The sequence below is a fragment of the Juglans microcarpa x Juglans regia genome, chromosome 8S (genome assembly GCF_004785595.1).
Source record: "Juglans microcarpa x Juglans regia isolate MS1-56 chromosome 8S, Jm3101_v1.0, whole genome shotgun sequence".
NCBI lineage: Eukaryota > Viridiplantae > Streptophyta > Magnoliopsida > Fagales > Juglandaceae > Juglans > Juglans microcarpa x Juglans regia.
Window position 1 is genome coordinate 5205574 of NC_054609.1, and position 16487 is coordinate 5222060.

The following is a 16487-nucleotide window of genomic DNA, read 5'->3' on the forward strand; positions in this document are numbered from 1 at the left end:
TGTAATGTATTTTTATGTAAATTTAGAGGTAGTTATTTGTGGTTGTACAGAATAGAGGCAGTACGAATATTCTTTAGTTTGTTAGTAGTGTCTATCCATTTTAGTATAAAGCAATGGCACTATGTAAATGAAATGATGCAATGAATCAGAAGATTATCAAGCATTCCATTTATTCTCTGTTCTCAATCCTGTTTTCTTATTCTTCTTGCTATTCTTACATGGTATCAAGAGCCTCAGGTTGAGATTTTTTTTTTCTTCTTTTCTCCTTCCATGGCTGCTAAAAAACCCAAATCCCCCTTTCTCGACTTCAACAAGGTTATCAACCCATACAAATTGGACCATGGTGATAACCCTTCCAAACCTTTGGTTCCTAACCTTCTCACCACTGAGAACTATACAACCTGGTCAAGAGCTATATGTTGAGTTCTTCATGCCAAAAACAAGCTTGGTTTCATCAATGGAACCTTGTCAAAACCCAAAGCCACCTCTGACCCTCTCTATGATGCGTGGGAAAGGTGCAATGACTTAGTTGTGTCTTGGCTCCATAATTCTATCAACCCATCACTCAAATCTAGCATTGCTTTGGTGGATAATGCTGCACAAATCTGGTATGAACTCAAAGACAGATTTACTCAACAAAATGGCCATAGAATCTTTCAACTTAAAAAGGCATTATCAGGTTTGCAACAAGATGCTGATTCTGTCTGCATTTACTTTGGCAAGCTTAAAACTCTGTGGAATGAACTTAGTATTCATGATCCAATGCCTGACTGCACTTGTGGAAAGTTGACTGTATTGCTTGACAGATACCAAAGATATTGTGTGATACAATTTCTCATGGGTTTAAATGACTCATTCCAAGTTACCCGTGACCAAATCGTGTTTTTGGACCCTTTACCTCCCTTAAATAAAATCTTCTCAATGATTCAGCAACAAGAGATGCAATACCTCATGTTGTCTGGTCTTTCTTCAATAGACTCGATGACCCTTTCTGTCAAACACACCTCATATAAATCATTTCCTAAACCTTTTCCCCAACCCAAACATGACAGACCCTTTTGCACTCACTGCAAAATTCAAGGCCATGCATTAGAAACTTGTTTTAAGGCAGGCAATGCTCCAACCCCCATCTGTAATCACTGTCATATGACAGGTCATATAGCATAAAAGTGCTATAAGTTACATGGCTATCCACCTGGGCACAAACTTCATGGTAAAGCTAAACAGCAGGGGTTTTCCTCTGCAAACATGACCTCACTTGAACCAGTTGATCCCTCAGATGACAAATTAACCTTCACCAAAGACCAATATCACAAATTGTTGTCTCTATTGTAGCCAAAAGAAGTGTCCATTGCCAACCACTCAATCAATAATGTGCAGGGAGATTGTACACATCATTCCACCGTGAATGGTATTGTTTCTTGTCTCAATTCTTTCACTTCAACACACACCTTCACACAATCACCTTGGATCATTGACACTAGTGCTACAAATCACATGATCTGCAGCACCACCTTCTTTTCATCAATCACCTCTCAAGTCTCTTTTCTAGTTAAACTCCCAAATGGTCACACTGCACTTGTCACTCACATTGGCACTATCCACATTACCAACACATGAACATTACATAATGTGTTATGTGTTCCTTCTTTTTATTTCAATTTAATTTCTGTAAAACAGCTAACCAATTCACTCACTTGTTGTTTTATCTTTCTTTCACAATTTTGTTTTATCCAAGACCTTTTGTCATGGACCACGATTGGTATGGGCGAGATGAAGAATGGTCTTTACCATTTGCTTGCTGCACAAGTGTCCCCAACAACTCTCTTAGACCATTTTTCCATTTCCTTACATAAAAAATTTCTGTTTCAGCTACTTTCAAGAATGTTGATCTTGTTTCAGATATTTGGCACTGTCGTATGGGACATACACCTTTTTCCACATTACATGTAATACCAGATCCTTTAATCAAAGATCACGTTTCTCTCATTTCAAATCTCAATCCATGTCTTGTATGTCCACTTGCAAAGCATCGTAGACTTCCATTTCCTGTTAGTTCTCACAAATGCACAACCATCTTTGAACTTATCCACTGTGACATATGGGGACCTAACCCAATAACAGCATATGATGGTACAAAATACTTCTTGACCATTGTAGACGACTATTCTAGGAGCACTTGGATTTATTTACTCAAAGCTAAATCAAACATCAGACCATGTATTGAAGCCTTTTGCAATCTGGTTGAAACCTAATTCCAAACCAAAGCTCGTTATGACATTCTTTGTATATGCTAAGCTCTTATTGCATCTCTCCCATTCTGTTTTGGTTCCCTGATCAATCACAAGATAGCTTAAACGTATTTAATGAAACCGTAATATGGATTTAAATTCTATCGCGATTAGAAGTACCATATGAACGTACTAATTAAATACCTCTCGAACGTGGAGAGTCTTTTGCAACCTTTTATCATTTGCCCAAACATAAGAGTATAAATAGTTATAGTTCTGGAAATAATAAATAGGCTGTATGATTATAAAATAGATAAAGCATAGCATCTCATCTCCACTCATTTCGAAGAGTAGAAATTGTGTATGTGAGAGAGAAAGAGCAAGAGAGAGAGAGAGAGAGAGAGACAGATACCCGACACCATGGTTCAGGAACTTGATCTAGTGCTGAATGGAGTATATCTATGAAATTATCATCGAGATGGAGGCACAAACTCCAGAGTTTATTTGGCTTTGGGGAGAATGCAGCGCAATTTGGTTAGAAGATTTGGGCAAGATATATATCATCTAAGCACTAAAAATTCCATGGGTACGTAAATCATTATTCATTGCCCGATCAAACTAATTGACATTAACATGACTTGTGTAATCCAAATTAATGTTCTTAATTAATCCTTGCTACTCACCTCACTGACCTTTCGAAGATCTTCTACACATTGTGTATTGTTTGGATCCAGATTTATATATCTTCCCTGGCAGTTTCTTTTAGTTGACTATAAGCGCGCGCGCGCGCACACACACACATATATATATATATATATATAATACATATTTTTACTGCAATGAGATCGTGATATTTTTCTTTGTAGCCAAATATGAAATGAATTACAAGAGACCAGTATCGATATTTGTGCAAAATTAGCAACACACACACACACACACACACATATATATATATATTGGAATAGAATTATATTATATGCATATATAAATGTTGAATATACCGTATCAAGCAAAATAAGGTTGAGGAAATTAATAATATTTACTAATTTACTTCTAGTTAATAAACAAACAATATCTACTGATCTTTTAGCCTCTAACAAAAGTCGTAAATATTGTATATATATAGCATTTTATTAACAACTATATATAGTCCTTCAGGTAGAAAAATATTACCAAAAGCATTCATTGGCTAACTAAAGAGCACTTCACCTGATAAAGTCTATCGGATATATTAAGTGCTGTTCGGTGAGCGAATTTTACTCTTGCATTCCAGTCCCAAATCTGATCTGCAAGTGGGTTACCAATCACAAAACCCTGTGTCGAATTTTCCAAACTAAGAGAACAAACATGAAAAGAATACAGTGCAATCCAAATGACTATACATATATAATATTATTATATATAGATAGTGCTGTAAGTACATACTTTGAGATTCAACGGTGGCGAATGTCCAATTTTGTTACCTACATGCAACTTAACTTGAGATCAATCGCACAAGATCAAGACGGAGTATTAATCATGCCGCAGCAACTAACACACACATATATATATATATATATAAGAAAGATCGATCATCTGAATAATGATCTGTTTTTGTTATTTATACATCGGAGATGAATTCTTTCTTCCAAATAATGACGAAAACGAAAAAGGAAATTAGTGATCATGCTGCCATATTTTTCTTAGAGTGAGATTGAGAAATTAATTTACCGTTTGAAACTTCTTGAACAATGGTTGGGATGGTTTTCCCAGAATAAGAATCGCCGGCATTATAGAGCGGATTGAAGAGAAATGTGGGATGAGTCATGAGCCACTGCGTGAAGCAATATGATATAATAAATACAAATTAGTCGTCTCAAGTAACGTCTATGTACTATATGCACGATCAGAAGTACTTATCCTAAAACATATATTACAAGCTACTGCAGCTGATCATCGTGGGTAGATTACATCTATGGTGATCGTTGAGATGCACTTAATTTTCTGCCAATTAATGCATGTGTATTATATATACCTTGAGATTTAACCCTGGCATTTCGGTAAATTAATCCGAGTCCGCTCACCTTTCTTAGAAATTCATAGGTTTGTGTTGTTGACGATGTATTGCTTCCCAAGTTGTTGCATATGAGAATCCAATACCGACGCGTGCATCCAAAGATATTATGTTCACAATCTAAAAGTTCAACCCAAATTCCTTCGATCATAAAATGTTGCATTCTAGTTTACACATCAAGTAATATATCTTACTTTTGTCCACGAGTACGGATTCAATTCCAATGTTGGTTTGTTCCCACTAGAGTTTGCATAGTCGAAAGTAAAAGGATCTACACACACGAATGCCAAATCATGGAGTCTGTGACTTAGCAAAAATGAGTAGTCCACAACACACTTTTATGTTTGAAATTGACAAGAGCATGATGGCCTGATGACATATAACCCGATTTTCTAAATGAAAAACCTGGCTTCGAACCGTCTCCCCTTATAAAAAAAAGTTTATGTTTGAATTTAAGACTTTCGAATAAGAAATAAATAGATACAAGAAGAAGATCTTACAATATATGTATTGTAAAGTTTGCTTGACGTGTCTATCTCTCTTTCTATTTAAAATTTTGAAGTACTAATAAAAAGGTAATTAGCAGATAAATTTCTAGCACACCAAACAGCAAATAGTAACTAATGTTAAAACTAAAAATAATCACATATTATTCAAAATAATACAGCCTCCATGTGGTTGAGGCACGGACAAATACACCACAGAAAAAAGGGAACAAGCCATTAATCTTTTTAATATTCATGTGAACATTAATATCTTATTCGACCCTTTTCATAACTTTGGCTTCAACAACGGCCATGCTCGCATGTGTTGTCCTTATTTCTATGTAATGTACCCAATTTATCCCTTCGAAGTGGGTTGGGCCGGGGCGCACCAACATTCGTGGAAAAAATCTTCCAAGTATTATGCTAATTAAATTAAGAGTAAAGATATACACAACAAATTTTCACAATTAAGATAAGGGTATTTTTGTAAATTAATATTACTTTTATAAAGTGTTTCATAAAAATTAAAGTTATTCCTCATTTAACACATTGTTGTGAAATATGTTGTGAAAAATATTGTGTATAAATTATTTTCCTTAAATTAATTATAGGGTGCAAAACACGTTCTCAGGAAAGATGGACCCAGCCATGAAACCGAAAATTATTATTAAGCTGAGGAAGAGATTTTCAGCCATGATTTGTAAAAATTAAATAACAGACAGATCAGACAGAGGTGGCTGCAAGGGAGAAATATATGATACCAATTTCAAATAAAAGGGCCGAGAGACCGGAACAACCAGGACCACCGGTGAGCCAAAGCACAAGAGGGTCATCCTTGGGATTCCTTTCAGACTCGATGAAGTAATAAAACAGCTGCACCTCGTCTAACTCTCCAACGCCAATGATGTACCTTCGTCTCATGTAAAACCAGAACCATATAATTCAACTGATCTCTCTCTCTCTCTCTCTCTCTCTCTCTCTCTCTCTGTATATATATATATATATATATATGGAATGCAATAATGCAACATGTTATACACACTGACCCAGTTTCGAGTTTGAAGGGAAGCTTGCCGGGGAAACCAGGAAGAGTGTCGATGATGGACTGCGACTCAACCGAGTTGGAGATCAGGAGCAATACATGAACAAGTACTACTACAGACAACCACATTGTGAGATTACTAAATACTGTAGCTGATGCTGCTGCTACAACTGATCAATATTTAGATTTCAGAGGGGGTGCTCATGAAGGTCATGCCCTGCACATAACCAGCTTTCCCAGCTCGCTAATAAATATAGTCATGTGCTGCCATATATATATATATATATATATATATATATATATCTACTAGGCTGCCTTGCTAACTTAATTGGTACTGTTCATCGAAGGTACCGACGATATCATTTAATGGCATCTGAATTTGTACGTGTGGCTCGTGGGAAATGATGTAGGAAGAGATGGTGACTGTGTCTTAACAGACGGGTTTAAAAACTGGTATAGCTACCTTCCTAGTTCGAATACACCAAGTTACCAGCGACCAAATGCATGATCAAGAATCGACGAAATATCATGTATCGTTCTGTTCAACTCTTTTTTCCTTTTCTTTTTATTTTTACTTGTTAATTTTTATTAGGGGAAAAATATGTATTCACATGAAAATACATATGATATAACGTTTCAAATTAAGTTATTTATTGTGTAATGATGTGAGAAAAGGAATAGAATTTTGAATCGAATTTGTTATATTTATGGATGAGTAAGGGTAGATATAGGCTTAGGATAGGTTATAAGCTGTCTCGTACAATTGTTTTTGAAAAAATTTGGACTTCACCATAAAAAAAAAAAAAAAAATGATTATTTTTTTTTAATAGTGAGATTAATATATCTTTTTAAAAAAAGAAATGATAGTTGCAGTCGTGAGTGTGCAAGAGCCACATAATCATTTTGAAAAAAGTAAATAAATACAGGACCCACATAAAAAAAATTAATTTTTTAATAATCGACTCCACTATTTTTCAATGGGACTGTACGACGCTTACACAATTCACGATTGTATCACCACAACAGAATGTGTCATTTGTGACAGATAAAACTGTCACAAAAAAATGGAAAACCGTCACTAAAGATATTTGGTGACGGTTTGTAACCGTCACCACGACCGTCACCTAAAGTGCGTCACCAAAAACAATTGGTGACGGTTTACTATTCAATTGTCACAAAAAAAAATTTAGTGACGGTTGGAGGTGTTCCATTTGGTAGAACGTTCGAACGTTCCATTTTTTGTGACGGTTGAAAACTGTCACAGAAAGTCACGTTCGAATGTCAAATTAAACGTTCGAACGGTAACCCGACCGATTGGCGTTCGAATGAGAGAAGTTGACATTCGTTTAATATAGTTCGAACGTATCATATTTACATTCGAACGTTTATGCGTCCGAACGTTAATTAGAATAAACGTTCAAAATTCCGTTCGGACGTAAACGGACTAATGTTCAAACGTAAGCGTTAACATTTGGACGTTATTTTGAATGTAAACGAAGGAACGTTCGAATGCAAGTGGTACGTTCGGAGGTTTGTTGGAACGTTAATCGTTGACTCATTCGCACGTTTTGTTCGTTTGAGGGTCAGAACGTTCGAACGTAGAGGCCTACGTTCGAATGTTACGATACACAATATGTATTCACGTTCGAACGTTGGTTCGAATATGAACAAATGTTCGAACGTTTTTACTTTACATTCAAACGTACAGATCAGATATACTAATTTCATAAAATTTAAAAACATATTACTTGTTTCATCATATTACATACCATCAATTAAAAACTAACAATGTCTTATAAAATTTTAAAATTAGATATTAAAACTAGCCACCACTACAAAAGACAAATTTATTTCTTCTTTTTTTCTTGCCCACCGCGATTCTGTTGCAATGACATAACACGCTCCATTTGCACCATCATCTCCCGTTGCACTTGCTCTTGCACTTCACTGCGTATTCTTTCCTCCTGGTCTCTCTGTTACTCCTGCAAACGCGTCTCTAAATGAGACTGTCTTTCTAAGAAAGACTTTAACTCTTGCTATCTCGACCTCATATACTCATTCTCATGTCGTGCAGCTTCTAAATCTGCCGTAAGATTATTAATTTGTGAAGTCGATGAGGTTGAAGAGGATGAACATCTATGCTTGATTGATCGTTCCAAACCTCTTTCCATACTAGACCGCAGGCCGAGTACTTGCTTGAATATGTCTATATCACTAGGAGAGGATTCCCCAGAAGTCGACTACATCTCCATCATTTTTTCCTATAATTTGAAAGGTAATGATCGTAAATAATTAGTAACGTATTAAAAGAAATAGAAATAAAAACTAAATTATTCAAATGTTACATAAATAATTTATTTAACAAAATTAACATTGCTTATATAATTATCTGCAGCGACGGGATCCATCCACTCACTATGCTCATTAGTGTGACCAGCAGCATAGACATGATGGAGGGAAAAGTTTTCAGGATCATCACGTTTCTAACAAAGCGACATTAGCAATTTTAAAAATATAATGTTAATACTTAAATAGAAGAATATCAGGAAAATAAATGAAAGCTAAAATTTTTTAATTACTATTTTTTCAACAAGACGGTGGAATGACCTTGAACCGGCATGATGGTGGACAGTCAGAGCGGATCTATTCTGTGCATTCGTAGAACTCAAGTGCTACAAAATATATTAAGAATGTTAATTGTAATATGTATACATATAATATATAGAACGAATATGAATGTAAATAATTAAAAGATATAAATGTAAAATACCTGATAATCTATAGATGCGAAAAGATCACAACACTTTCTCCAATCATCTAACTTTATCTGCTAAAAATGAGACTGCGCAGCCTCTTCCAAAGTCTCAAACTTCTTGAAGTGGTCATGACATCGTCCTTTGTGACGTCAGAATAGTGTAGCCATCAACTCATTCATCCTGACAAGGGAATCAGGTAAAAAATATGATATACTAAATTAGGTGAAAAAAATGTACTCTCAAAGTAAACTCACCAGCACACGACTTCGAATGTGCTCCTTAATCTCATTCGGAATGTCTCGCTATGAGCGCACATAAAATGGAGCATAAGCTCGAACTACTATGCCAATATAGGAGGAAAGCGTTGCTGCACTATCATCCACTCCTCCAGTGGAATTATCAGGAATTGTGATCTTCAGTTTTCCATGCCTTCTATTCTTTTCAAGAGAGATGCCACGTGTATAGCTACGACCGCGACGTGCAGATGCGTCAACTACATGATAATAGATAGTATAATTATAAATTATATAGTTATTGAAACAAAAGTATTAACTATATGATTCATTATCAACGACAATATTTCCTTATTGGTAGGTGTCGACTGGCTGTTGTTCTCTTCTGTGTTAACTTGATCTCAGGAACGGATTCCTCGAGTGGGAAGTCCTCAATGGGTTCAGGACTTGAACTTGGCGGAGACACATTTTTTCATTGTCGTTTTGGCAGCATTTTTGAAAATAATTAATTATATCAAAGGAAATTAATTAGAAGAAATTATGAAAATTCAAGATATTTTATAGTCACCTATATGAATTAAATATTAGTACTTTTATTCTTCATCTTCGGATGAATTTTCCATGCTTGTTTCATAATCTCCATCAATAACATATTCACCATCATCATGCACCTCTTCTTCATTGTCCTTATCCACCTCCTGTCCAGATTCTGATTCGTCTTAATATTCTGACTCTTCCTCTTCTTTTTCTTCCTCCTCACTTACTTGAATTGAATGATCATTTAATATAGACGGGTCGAGATAGAAGGGTGGGATATCATCTCTACACAAGGGGAGCAACTCGAGTGCACCGAGATCAACAAACAAGTTAATACCCTCTCCATCTTCCTGGTATGCCTCTACAATCGGAGTGTCATGATCTTCATCTCCACTATTCTCGTAATCTGCACTCGTTCCTGCTTTATATATATTTCGAAGGATAAATTTTGGTACGACTTGCCAAGTTATCTCTCCACTATCTTCATCAGCACTTTTCATTGGATGAATCAAGTAATAGACTTTGGTAGCTTGACAAGCCAATACAAATGGATTATCTTTGTACCATTTAGATGCAGTATTGACACTCATAAAGTGATTATCCATATGTATCGAAACCCGACCACCACCTAGATCCCACCAATCACATTTAAAGACATATGTTACAGACCTACCTAGATATTTCAATCCGATAATATCACGTATGATACCATAATAGTCAATATCATTTGTTCCATGACTCCCTTCGACCAACACACCACAGTTTTGTGTATTTCTATTACGTTCACGGTCCAGAGTATGGAATTTATAACCTCGAACTGTGCATGCAGTGTATCGAAGTGCTCTATTTGAGGGACCACAGGCCAATGCATATAATTCAAAAGAAATTGATCCGGGATCACGAGCACGTTGTTCCAAAATCTAAAAATTGAAATAGTATATATTTATTATTTCATTATCCAGAGTTAAAAATTTCAAATTATAACATATATTTAATTTTAGTTCATACACGTTCTTCAAACCATCCGGAAAATTCTTCCTCGTGTCTTGCCTCTATATTTTCTACGCCTTCCGTCCTAAGTTTGTCCATGTGCTTACTGTTATAACATGTTGTAAAAATAAGTATATTTTGAGCCCAACAATTATAGTTAATTTTAAGAAAACTATAATTATTTGAAGCACGGAATGACATACCTGAGATAATCATCAATCTCCTGGAAACTGTCACAATTTCTTTTAGTGACGGTTTGGAGACTGTCACAATTTCTCAACCGTCACTAAAGACCAATTGTGTTGTAGTATATGTAGCATTACTCTTTTAAAAAAAGGGCATGAAATTTACACAACCCAAACCGTACATGTAAACATTTCATATGTACGGTACATATATTTGATGGACCTGAAAATTTGATGACGCCGGTCCAAATATATAATTAGAATTTAAAAATGTAAAGATATGAAGTGTAGACCAAAATAAGGGATTTATAAAGTCATTTAAAAATATATAATTAGGCACATCAAAATACATTACCTGATAAGAGCATAGCGAAAGAATAGTTCACCTGATAAAGTTTGTCGAAAATAAGTTCTGTTCGGTGGGCGAATTTTATTGTTGAATTCGGGTCAAAAATCACATTTGTAAATGGGTTGCCCGGCTCATAGCCCTGCATCCCAATTTCCATTGAGTCCAACAAGAGAGAGAGAGAGAGAGAGAGAGAGAGAGAGAGAGAGAGAGAGATCACACTACAACAATTGAATCAAAACTACATACTTTGAGCTTTGAAACAATTTAGAAAAATCATGAGAATTGAAAGGAATCTATGATTTTCTTGTATACGTATTAAAGTTTTACAAAGAGGAATGTTCCTGTATTTATATACAAAATATCAGTAAAGTCAATTAAAAGTAAAGATACTAACTAACTGATTATAACTAACTAACTACTTCTTCAACTAGTTCGATCTCTACCAGTTACAATGCTAGCTCAGCTAAGATTAAAATTTACAATTTTATATGTGATAGACCCCTTCAAGATGAATGGTATATATTGTTAACATTCATCTTGGACAAGCTAGAGGGAATGAAAAGAAGCAGACCCAAGGTAAGGAAATCAACAAGTTGATGACTGTAAGAAACATGTAAGGTTCAAAGAACTCTAGCTTGAATTTTCTCTCTAATTAAATGACAATCCAACTCAATATGTTTTGTTATCTCATGAAACATAGGGTTAGCTGCAATGTAGATGGCAGCTTGGTTGTCCCAGAAAAGTAAGGAAGCATTAGAATGTTGTTGATGCAGATCTGAAAGTAAGGATTGTAACCATGTCAATTTACAGACATCATATGCCATAGACAAACATTCAGCTTCTACAAGTGTGGGACTTCTGTGTAGCACGACTCATTATTTATATATGTATCTATCAAATTAGAGCGCGCTAGCTTTAAAAAACTTTTTATTTCTTGTGGTGTATTGAAGGAGTTTTGTCTTTACTCCTTTTAGTTTTTAATTAATGGTTTACAGCATTTTGTGTCTGTAAAAGTGAGACCCCAATTACAGATTGTTGAGACCTTCATTAAGGTAACCACAACCTTAAAAAATGATGAGGAAATTTTGGACAATTAGTAACTGGAAATTTTTAAGTATCCTAATTATTATGTATTTTAATATTAACTGTATTTTAAGTAACTATAAATATTAAGTGTATTTTAAATATTTTAATTATTAAGTGTATTTTAAGTATTGTAATAATTGTAATTTAGTAATTAAACTGTTTTATGTGTTATCGTTCGAACGGGTTCGAACATGGACGACCGTTCGAACAATTTAATATTGTGATCGACGGTCCAACCAGAATATGAACCAAAGAGCAAAACACAATCGCAAAACATTTCCCCATCATCCCAAACATCAATTCACAATGAAGATAAATATACAAATGCATAGATTCGATGATAAAAACTATTATGGAGATAAATATAAAATGAAGATAAATACACAAACATCAATACACAATGAAGATAAATACACAAACATCAATTCACAATTAAGATAAATTCACAATATGGACATACCTTGAGTTGTGCAAACCGAAATAACTCAAGAAACACCTACAAATGGTGTTTGAACAAATATTGTCACTATAATGAAAAAAATGAGTTAATTTATATAGAAATTTAACAAAAAAACTTACCTTGAATCAATATAGTGCTAATGTTTGTAGATTTCGTGGACAGAATGAAAGATTGTGGAGAGAAAAGTTGAGGATTGTGGAGAATAAGAGTGTTTTGGACACTGGTTGAAGAAGAAGAAATGAGAAAATGAGATAAGTTCGTGGGCTGAGGGGGTTTTGAAGTGAATGTAGGTTTTAAAACTTATTACGATGACTTTTGTTGTTGTAATAAGTTCTCCACACCTTGAAACGACGTCGTTCTAATTAAAATACAACTTATTACAGCGGAATAAGTTGTCACATGGGTAGTTAGAGACCGTTCGAACGACTAATTGTGGTGGTCGAATGTGAAAATTCAATGGGTGCCAAAATTTTCCTATTAGAAAAATTTTGGCAGAAGCGTTCAAACTCTTTTTTTTATGTATTTTACCGTTCGAACTATATTACATACGGTCAAACAGTGTTATATCCTGTTCGAACATACTCGTGGATTTAAATAATAGTAATTTTATCTCTTTTAATCGAACTATATTATTATAATTATTTAATTCAACCACATTATTAAATTAGTTTATTAATTCACTATATATATATTGTGATATATAAATATAGTATTAGTATAAGTATATTAGTACATACTATAACTATAATAACTATATATGAGTATTACCATATACTAGTATAAGTATATAGTATAAGTAATAAGTATACATAATAGTTATTATAAGTTATGATAACTATTAATAACAATATAATCACCAATGGCTCTGATACCAAAGGCGTATATCTCAGGTAATAAATAGATAATAATAGGGTAATTCAACTATATGTTGTTTTCTGTTCCAGAAAGCATTAGGCAGGTTAGAACATACTTCATTTTCAATTGTAGCCTTGAAATTATCAATCTTTTGGGTTAATAACGGGTACTTTAATTTTTTTGAATTCTTTTATATTTTAATTCATGCTTTAAGAAATTTATCTGGTTTTCTTTTCTTCTAATTCTATTTTTTGTTAGAAAATTAAGTTCTCTGGTTAATGAGATTTCCTTTAAAGAGTTAATTTCTTTTGAGACTTGAGGAAATAGGAATTTAAATTGAATTTCTTATTCAAATATTTTAGTAAAAAATTCTTCTTCTGTTACAGAGAAAAGCTAAAGTAGGGCAAGGAAGAGATTTCCTAATGTTACCTTAGTATTAATATTTTTTACTAAAATAAATGTTGCTTTAAAACAAATTCCATTATTACAGATATGTGCATTGGATAATTTATAATTTATATTTAATTTTATTTCATTGGCTTGGGATAATGTTTCTTTTGTTTTTTCAAAATATTTAGAAGGTATTAATCCCTCTTGTATACAATTTAAATATGCTCTTGTATCTAATAGGGTAATTGTAGTAAAACAGAATTCTTGATTAATTGAAACTGTTATTTCAGCATACCATTTTTGAAAATTTATCTTATCAATAATATTAATGAAGTTGTGTGTTTCATCTTTTATAACTAATATTGAGCATTCTCCTTGTTCTATATTATATTCTTTATCAAGAAGATTTCTACCATTTTTCTCTAGTTTTAATAATATAATTTCTTGTAATAATTGTTCAATTGAAACTTCTAATTTAAGATTGGATGTCTTTAAATTTCTAATTTTTTGTTGTATATCTTGTATCGTAATTTTCTGTTTGTCAATTTTAAATTTTCCTATTATTTCTAAAAAATTGTAAGGTGTTGATGATGACGTTACCGAAGTGTTTTGATTATTAAAAGTATCCTTTAGCTTTTCTAAGTAATCTTTTCTTTCTTGACGATTACTAATTTTGTCTATTAATTCTAATATAATGTCTTCTTGTTTTGAAAGTATATTAATGGTTTTGTTATAGATACAATTATCCTTATTTAGACAATTGCCAATCTGTACTTCATCTTCTTCTAATTCACTATCAGAAGATTGTTCTGAAAAACTTGATTTTTTTAATTGATAGATTTCATCTTCTTCTGAAGAACTATATTCCTCTTCACTTGAATGTAGTATAAAAATATCTAATAATTTGTCTTTTAATGCTTTGGAAACATCTAATTCATTAATTTGTTGTTTGATTTTACAATTTGATTTATAATGTCCAACTTTTTCGCATTTGTAACAAACAATTTGTTTTTCTTTTTATTAGTCTTTTTAGGACTTTTTAGTGGCTTATTATATGTTTGTTTATCTTTTATCTTTTTATAGGGTTTTTTATATTTTCGTTTCTTATTAGAATAATTCTAATAAACTCTTTTTCCTTTTTTGTGTCTTCTTGAAGGGGCTAATAATGGGGTATAACCAAATTGTTCACAAAAGGTACCTAATTCCTTTCTAGCAAATTTCTTTTCTTTCTCCATTTGCTTTTTTAATCTTAAATCGTTGCACATAGTTAATCTAGTTCTATTAATATTACTTATTATATTACCGTATGTGAGATTATGAAAATCAATAGTACTATCTGATTTTAATAATGATTCTCATACCTTTTGGGCGAAATAATATGGAAGTTTGACTATGAACTTTTCCTTCCAGTATGGCTGTTGGCAATCATTTCTGATCATGACTTTAGATAGAAATACATCTTTATACCAATGGAAATCAGATAATTGAGTGCATTTTAAATTACTCAATAAATCACTAGTTCTTTCTTTGAATTGAATTGGATCACCAACAAAATATTTAGTTAATGCATATATTAATGTGTTTACAACATCTTCTAAAGGTAAATCATTTTTTATTTTAATCACTTGCATCTTTTCATCATATTTATATGTCGTTAATATTCGTGACCTTTTTTCATATGAAAAGTAGTGATCCTACCAACCTTTTAATTGGCCAGTAAATCTTATGACAATAATGTGTGCTACTTGATGATCAGTTTTTCTGTTACTTTTATAGACGTTAGCAACCATAATCATTTCTTGGAAATGATTTAATAATCTGACTATATTCCATTCATATAATACATCTGGTGCGAAAGCAGATCTTACTATATGTTCCCTTTCCTCAAATTGCATATCCGGTGAAGTAGGCCTAGGATACCAATTACGAGTAATAGAAACATGATGTTTAGAATCTCTGGCTGAAAAACTCTTAACATGATCTCCTCGAATCTTGTTTATTTGTATATCTAGATTTTTAAATTGGTTTTCAATATTACTAATTTCAAAGTCAGATATTACAGGTGAATCTGTCTTGCTTAATACATTAATATGGGGTTGTTTTAAGGTGGTTGCAGTATTACTAATACTTAATTTTTCTAATTTACTAGAGATTTGTTCCAATAAATCATTTTTATTTTTGGAAAAAATAGTTTTTAAATGAGATGGGATTTCATGGGGAACAAATAAAGGGGTTTCTTTTACTTCTTTAATAGTGGGTTTTATAGGATATATTTGGATTTCAATTCTTTCTAATTGTTAACCCATGGTTTTTATTTATAAATTAGTATAATTGTTTTGTTGAATTATATTATCAAGATTTTTATCAGTGTTTGTAATATTATGTTTTGTTATTGGTGAAACCAAAATTTGAGTATTTCTCTGATTGAACTTGATGACTTCAAAAGGGGGGTATTCTTCATAAATAATTTGATTATTCTCTCCTTTAATCCATTGGTTAGTAGTCATGTTTATGGTAGATAATTGATTTGATTTATATATCTCAAACCACCTAAAGAAAAATATACTAATCTGTATTTTTTCTAAATCCTCGTAATATTTTTCTTGAATATAATCTCTTTCTATTTTTGTAAAGGTTGAGGAAAATATTATTCTTTTGTGACTATTTTATTCTTTCATATAATCTTGTTTGAGATATTCCTTATTAATTTTAAATTCTCTTCATTTAAGATATATATTTGGGCATCATCTCCAACTACTTGTCAATACGTTGGAGAAGAATGTTCTTTTTCAAGATTATGAGAGGTGGATACTTTATCAGGATGGCTAACAGCAT

General features: G+C 32.8%; 1 pseudogene; it reads right to left on the reverse strand.

Annotated features, from left to right (window-relative positions):
* Nucleotides 1-2539: 2539 nt before the first annotated feature.
* Nucleotides 2540-5940, reverse strand: LOC121244152 (annotated as a pseudogene).
* Between the last annotated feature and the right edge of the window lie 10547 nt (nt 5941-16487).